Source organism: Micropterus salmoides, unplaced genomic scaffold (genome assembly GCF_014851395.1).
Source record: "Micropterus salmoides isolate LMB-PRFRI ecotype aquatic unplaced genomic scaffold, ASM1485139v1 Ms_hic_scaffold_1068, whole genome shotgun sequence".
In the NCBI taxonomy this organism is placed as follows: Eukaryota; Metazoa; Chordata; class Actinopteri; order Centrarchiformes; family Centrarchidae; genus Micropterus; species Micropterus salmoides.
The window spans coordinates 1-7,537 of record NW_024040117.1 but is presented as its reverse complement, the minus strand read 5'-3'; the positions used below and the strand labels follow the sequence as shown (position 1 = coordinate 7,537).

Below are 7,537 nucleotides of genomic sequence, written 5' to 3'. Positions count from 1 at the left end.
TGTTGGACTCCCAGGTGAGCTGGATTCTCTTATCCTCTCTGGGATGTCACCCAGCTGTCCACATGAAAAAAATAAATAATCCCGACACTTCGGATCATGTTCCCTTCTAGCCTACTACCATTTGTGACAAACTCATTATTCAGCTGTTATACTATGTGCTTGTAGCCAGTGCATGTGTATGAAGAAGGCAGAGATTGTGCCTGAGCGTGTTTATCACCATTATGCTACATATAATTTATCTGTATTTCAAATAAATGTTCTAGATACTAAAGACCGGAAATGAGAACACTCTAATCCAGTGTGCTGTGTTGCGTTTCTGTCATTGGTCTGCTGCTTCCAAGCCCTCTATTGCTCTCGCCTTGTGCCCCTCCCTAGTGGACACGCACACACGCACACACGCACACACACACACACACACTCTCTACTCTCTGCGATGCATCGGCCCCTTTCACTGTTAATCCAGCCGGGTTGTGTCTCTATGAATTGCTGGACTTTTTCAATCTGATGAATTCCCAACGGATGTCAGCGCACATCAAATTGTGAAACAGCAACTTTACACTCTTTGGATTTACAGTCAGTGGGAGCTTCACACCAGAGCCTCTGGTTCAGAGGTGGGACTCAGATCCACGGGACTTGTGGAGCAAACAATGAAGTCCCAACCCAGCACGACAGGGATGCTGCTACCCATCGCTCTCTGCCTCAGTAAGGATGTTTAATTGTTGTCTGAGACAACAACAGTTGTAAGTGCCGAGCTTGCTCTTGCCTGTCTCATTGGTTATTATTATTATTATTATTATTGGTGATGTGTCTGTTTCTGCACGTATTTTCTCCAAACTGGACTCAGGTAGAACCTCAGGTGGATCATTTCAGCAGGTTTATCAGAAAAAGCCCAAAGTTAAGATGGCTAGAAGGGATATTCCATTTAGCTTGTTCTGAAATTGAGGAGAGGAAGGTTTTACAAATGCACTTACCTTAATGAAATGCTAACTCTCCCCTCATGTTCTCATTGTCTCTGTCCCCTCCTGTGTTTGTGTGAGCATGTACATGCATTTCGTGTAGAACCTTATGTACTTGAGTGTGTATTCTACTATCGTTTTTTTCAGTATTTCCAGTAAGATTACTTGTGCACATGGAACACTTTTCATCAATAGAACACTTGTGAGATTTATAACAATGTCAATTACTGTACTTACATGTAAAACTAAAAAATAATTTGAAAAATCACCTCTAAAAGTAAGAAATAACTACAGTAGTTTGATATATTAAATCAAATATAAAGAAGGGGAATTTTAAAGTGATTACAGTAATGCATATTTGTTAAAGTGAGCAGATGATTTTTGGACTCCTCAGTGCTACTTGTGGTTGGTCGGCCTCTGGTTTATAAACTATGTTTGTGGACACACTGTCCACTTTAGGTCTGGGGCTGTTTTTCATATTTTAGACTTGGCTCTTTAGTTACAGTGGGAAAAAAGGGGAAAATTAATGCTACAACATACAGTGATATATTTGAAAATAGTGTGCTTCCAACGTTGTGGCAACAGTTTTTTTGGAAGGCAAAGAGACGAGAGTGTATAGCGAGCACATACAAGCAAAGTTTACAGGTGCTGAATCAAAAGACAAAAGAAAGTCAGATTAAAGATCCATACACAGTAATGATAGCTAATAAGCCAATAAATGTCTGACTTCTGCCAATAGTTCGGGGAAGGCTAAAGATTCATAAAGAAATGGTGTTTGGTGTGGAAGAACTTGACCTGACCTCCACCCCATCCAACACCTTTAGGAGAGAGAACTGACAACAGATGACTCAGACACACCTCTGCTCCCTCATGTACCGATCGAGTTAATGTACAAATTTACTTTCACCAGAAGTCCTCTGTTCCAAATCAGTGTTCAGATATTCCAGTCAAACCTTGTATCACACCTTTTCAAACTAATCTCAGAGGGATGTTTTACGTATGAGCTGATCAATGCACTCAGACAGCTCACACATGGTTTTGTAGTCTGACATTGAATTTGGCTCTGAGGATGTATAATCCCTCCAGATGAATGGAATACAACATATTTTTGAATTTGTTTGATCCATCTAAGCACCAGATGGATCATGTCTCTATAAACATATAAACATTGTGTCTTACTCCACAAGATGATTGCCCCAAGCAGAAGAATCTGGTGATTGTTTTTTTTTTATCATCCCCAATGTCCCCATATACACATTCATTTATTCACAGTTTTGATAAATCTACTTTTCTCTTGTCTCCTTCTCTCCACTAGGTTTGGTCCCTGTGTGTTTTGGAGCAGCACTTCCTCTTTCATGTGGTTCCATCTACAAGAGTTTTGCTCAGTGTTTACTCACACTTGGAGACAGTTTGGTGGAAACACAAAAGACCAGAGCACGCAGGACATTGATGCAATCTGCAGGTGTGTGCGTTGGCCGTCATTGTGGTAACCGTCCAGTAACACCTTTGTCTGTCTTGAAACAACTTGTCTCAACTTGTTAAAGTTATAATCCTGCTCTAATGACTTGCATTTACTTATTTAGCTGACACTTTTATCCAAAGCCACGTACAATTGCAGGCAAGGTCGCACGCCTCTGGAGCAACGAGGGGTTAAGTGTTTTGCTCAGGGACACATTGGTGGATGTGGCACAATGGGACTCAAACCAAAGGATGTGTCTTAACCACTGTTCCATCGCCAATATGAGTAGTCATAATATTCCTGGGATACCACTTTGGTCCAGACTGAAATATTTGGATCGATTTCCATGAAATTTTGACATTCATGGTTCCCAAAGGATTAATTATACTCACTGAAGAGACCCCCTGACCTTTCCTCTAGTGCCACCAAAAGGGTTGACCTTTTCTTGGCTTTTGGTGAACTATCTCAACAATTACGCTAAAAATTAACACGTTAAATATCAGCATGTTAGCATCGTCATTGTGAGCCTACTAGCATACTGAAGTTAGCATTTAGCTCAAAGCACCAGGTACAGCCTCACAGAGGTGCTAGCATGGCTGTTTCCTCTTATAGTCTATTTGTATTATACAATATATGTAATGTTTGCTTGTATGATGATCCCACCTTGAATTATCACCCGACTCTGCAGTCCATCAGATGCACAGAATCTTTTAACTGTTTTGGGTTTATGGCCCACACTTTATTGTCTTGGTTTAGACTCTTCTGTCTCATCAGTGTCATTTCCAGATGCAACAGGCTCTTCTTTAAAAAAAAACATGTTGCATTTTTGCCAGAGTAGCTGCAACATGTCTAATGTACCTGTTTGGTTAAAACTTACTTACCGTTATCCACAGTAACCACAGGTGTTGTCAAATAAATGAGGGCTAAAGTTAAGAATTTTTACTTTAAAGAGACATTTACCACCAGGCTGAAAAGCCTTGTTTCAATGTCCTTTCTCAAGTCTGTTTCTGTTGGACGTGGGGTAAATGGTGCTCCGTTGCACCTGTAACCACCAACAGTGACGTCACGGGGTCCTTCAGTACACCTGTACATCACTGCAGCAATGTAAAGGGTTAAACCACTGGTGGTCAGCAAAGATTTTCAGGAACGTTATTACTCTTCAACAGCTGCTCAGTTAACCATAACGTGTGCTATCTCATCATTGTGTTATTGTAGCTTTCTTTCTTGGTGAATGATGTATTGCAGTCATGAAATTTATACACTCAACACCGACATCTCTTCGTGTCCTGTTTCCTTGAAGGTCCTGGAATGCGTTCCACGTTTGTGCCAACTCAGCTCTTACTGGCTGTCCTGGAGAAGCAGCAGCTGTCTGGGAGTCTCTAAGACAAGAGTCCAGGAAGACGCAATTTTCTGGAAACCTCTATGACATGTGTGCCAGCCAAACCACCCTCCCACCCAGCACTATGCCTGCACCCCAGAGCCCTCCTACCTCCGACCAGACCAACCAGGAAACGCTGAAAGGGCAAACATGCAAACACAGCCCCACCCTAACCACACTGTTTGTCCCTGTATGCAGCACTCTACTACTTCTGCTCAGGAGTTAGTTAACCCATCTAAGTCTTTTAATCAGAGCAATGACAGCTGGTCATCAGAGCCCTGCTCCCCTTATGATCCAAACACATGAGGGTAGCCACACTTCACAAGCTCATTATGACTACATGATTCCTAAAATAAGGATTTCAATAACAAAATGAAAAATTTGATTCAGAGTTTCTCACATGAACAAGCTGGTGTATCTATGTAGGCATTATATCAATGACATGCCTTTCACAAAGAAAGAAGGTGCTTTCATTCTGACTAATATTCTGACAAATATAGATCAAGCATACTGGTAGCTGATGTCACTCAATAAGTGATTTGTGATTAAATTCACATCATGTAATACTGCTGGGTCATACTTATATAGTCTGGAGTGACAAACAGTTAATGTAGGGAGAGATGAAAAGACCCTCCACTTAGCTGAAAGACAGAATCTCAGTTATAAGCTAATATTTGTTGTAAACGCTTTATTTTGTATCACTACTGCAGTACACCAGTGACACCACATAATTTTTAGTACAAAAAAGTCTTTAAAGGACGTTTTAATGCCAGGTGTTCAGATCTGCCTGTTATCCAATCAGGCGTGAGCCAGAGGAGAGCACTATTACAGGGTGCAAAACAGTATTTTTATGCAGTAAGTTTAATTCATCACCCTGTTCGATTAGTTTAACGTCAGAAAATTAGATTTCTGTTTTCAGCGTGTGCATGATGCTGCTAAATGCCATCACGTGTCATGTCATGTGACCCTGTTTAGTGGTTTTCCGGTCCTTTTTTAAATTCTATTATGAACTTACAGAAATGTTTCACTTCAATTACTTTAATTTAACATTATGCATCCCCTGTGGGGCATTTAAAAAGGACACACAGCACAGCACACATATCTCATAAAACACAAAGTAAAGTACAAAATTATCCGCATAATTAAGTACTAAAAAGTAGAGTGCAAAGTGGAAAGTTTCCCAGGTTGCTGTAATGTTGTTTAATGTTTAATGTTGTATAACTTTTCGTTGAAACTGAGCGAGCTCTGTTATACAACCACACACTGCATGTTATTCACTGGTTTTCATGTTACCGATGTATTTACTGTATTATTTTCTGATTTCGTTTTTGGTTATTTGCATTATTCAGTTCTTTCACTGCTTAGATGGTACATGCCTCTTTGTTTCGCTCTGATTTTTAACCTTCATATCCCAACAAGAACTGAAATTAAAGGAATGCTGACATACACAATGCAGTTATTCTCCTTAAATTGTTACTTTTCCTAAAGCCACGGGATTTTGTGATGTGTGTGTGTGTGATCTTAATACTCTTAAACTGTTTCATAACAGCAGAATCATGAGTAGATTAATCTCATCTGTCTTTATTCATCCACAGTGTAGCAGGTTGCACCTCGAAACCCTTGAACAGTCTTGGTGCCCTCAGGTGGAGGGTAAATACTGTAATGAAGTAAATGGTGATTGGCTGTGCACTGTGATGTGACGTGATGTGACGTGATGTGAGCAGGAGTGACAGATAAAGGTCAGAGGTGATAACTTCGCAGCCGCAGCACCCTGAATTTAAGAAGTGAATGCAGCGGTTACTAGGACCCTCAGGTGGACATCCTGCTTTACATTCTGCTTCTACTTAAAGATTCTTGTGTCGATTAAATGTTAGGTCACCACCATGCAGCCTCTGTGACCCAAAGTTCACAGACTTAATAGCTGATTTGAATAGTGCTGTTTCGTACACTTCCCGGCTTCAGGCTTCTACATCCAATTCTTTTTGCTTTGTCTACTTTTTGCTAAATAGACTACATGTTTAAAAGGCAGATTATAACCCTGGTTTGGCCACGATGACTGATTTTTCAATACTGCGGACAGTCTGCACAAAACATGGCAGGTCACCACCGACGGAGAGGGAATTCAGATCTGTTGCCATGTGACTGAGCTTCATTAAGAGCTTTTATGATTATATTGACAAGGATAGATTTTTAAACATGAAATATGAGCACATTTGAAGTTTTTACTGTAGTTTGAGAGGGAATCTAAAAGGCGGTGTCTGTGTATGACTGTAAACGTCCCTCACCTTTTACAGTTGTTTTGCCTTTTCTAAATATAATAAGATAATTAAAGACACTGTAACTAATGAAGATATATTCTCTAAATCGTTGTATTTTAGTCAGACTATTGGGCTAAATAATTAATAAATTAAAGGAAATTATTAATATTGTTGTTTTTCTACATTATGTTTTTGTTCCGCCAACAAAGCTACTTGTAGATTTAATTAAAAAACTGCCCTGTGTTGCTCTTGATTCACTTCCTGTCCAGTCTTATGTTCTTTAAATCTTCCTTTTGACCATCCATTGCTTCAACATCCTTTTGTAATAACATTTAATGATTATCATCATCCTGTTCTTACTCTGCAGGAGAAATTGATCCGTCCTTTTTCTTTACTTCTTTAAATGAACTCCTGACATATTTCTGAAAACAGCACAGCATGCCTGGAGGATAACCTAAGTCTTTGAACTCTGTCCCCAGAACACCTTGGCGTGCCTGCTCACTCTAATCTCTCTTTGTCCTGCATTACACTTGAAAAAATCTGTAACATCACCATGAAATCATTTTAAGGTGCCCCTCACATTCTGAGCCTAGACGTTGAATGTTTAAGATAAAGACAAAGAAAGATTCATCCTGCCAGCTGAAAGACAGTGAGATGTAAAACAACATTCACAGGATTTTGACCAATGCTGTCTGCTCTATAGCAGATGGTGTGTAGCATAAAACATGGCTGGGATTATGAAGTCCATGTGTATTAGTTTTTTCTATTAGCTGTTCTGCACAGTTTTCTTTAAATACATGAAATAAAAATGAAATAACAAATAAATATGAAAAGTAAAAATTGGTGTTATCCAATCCCTCTGGTGACTATAGCTGTTCATCTGCCAGCTGTCAGTCTACTAATTCTCCATTAAAGGTGTTTTGCGGTTTCTGCGGTTGTTAAACTATATTGATGTTTATGTCATTTTAGGCTATATTAATAACATTATCTTAACTAACCACAGAAGGCAATGCTAGCTGTTGAAGTTTTGATACTCACAAACATTGTTGAGGCTTAGTATTACACAGATGATCCTTGTGTCAACACATGATCTGTGAAGTGAAAAATGACTGATGACCTGTGTCATATCTTTAATATGCTCAGGAGTATAGCGACCAGTTTAAACGTCACACAGCAATTCTGCATTCACATACATGTAGGAAAGTTATAAGAAATAGAAGACATACTGTAAAGGTAGTGTGCATTATATCACTGACAACACACCGGAAATAAATTAAATGTCAATGTAGAGCCTAGTATGGTTTATGGTTTATGGTTAGTGATAATTTAATTGAAGATCTATTTGGAAAATTGACAACAAATCACAACATTTAAACTGACATGATAATGCCATAAGCTGATTTATTTTCTTATCTTTCTTTTCAAAGACAAGATTTTTGTCTCATTTTTGCATTTATTTCATAGTTGAAAGTAGAGACAGACAGAA

At 39.2% G+C, this 7,537-nt stretch overlaps 1 pseudogene; it reads left to right on the top strand.

Moving 5' to 3' along the window:
- The first annotated feature begins 647 nt into the window (after positions 1-647).
- Positions 648-4,107, top strand: LOC119896794 (annotated as a pseudogene).
- Positions 4,108-7,537: the final 3,430 nt, after the last annotated feature.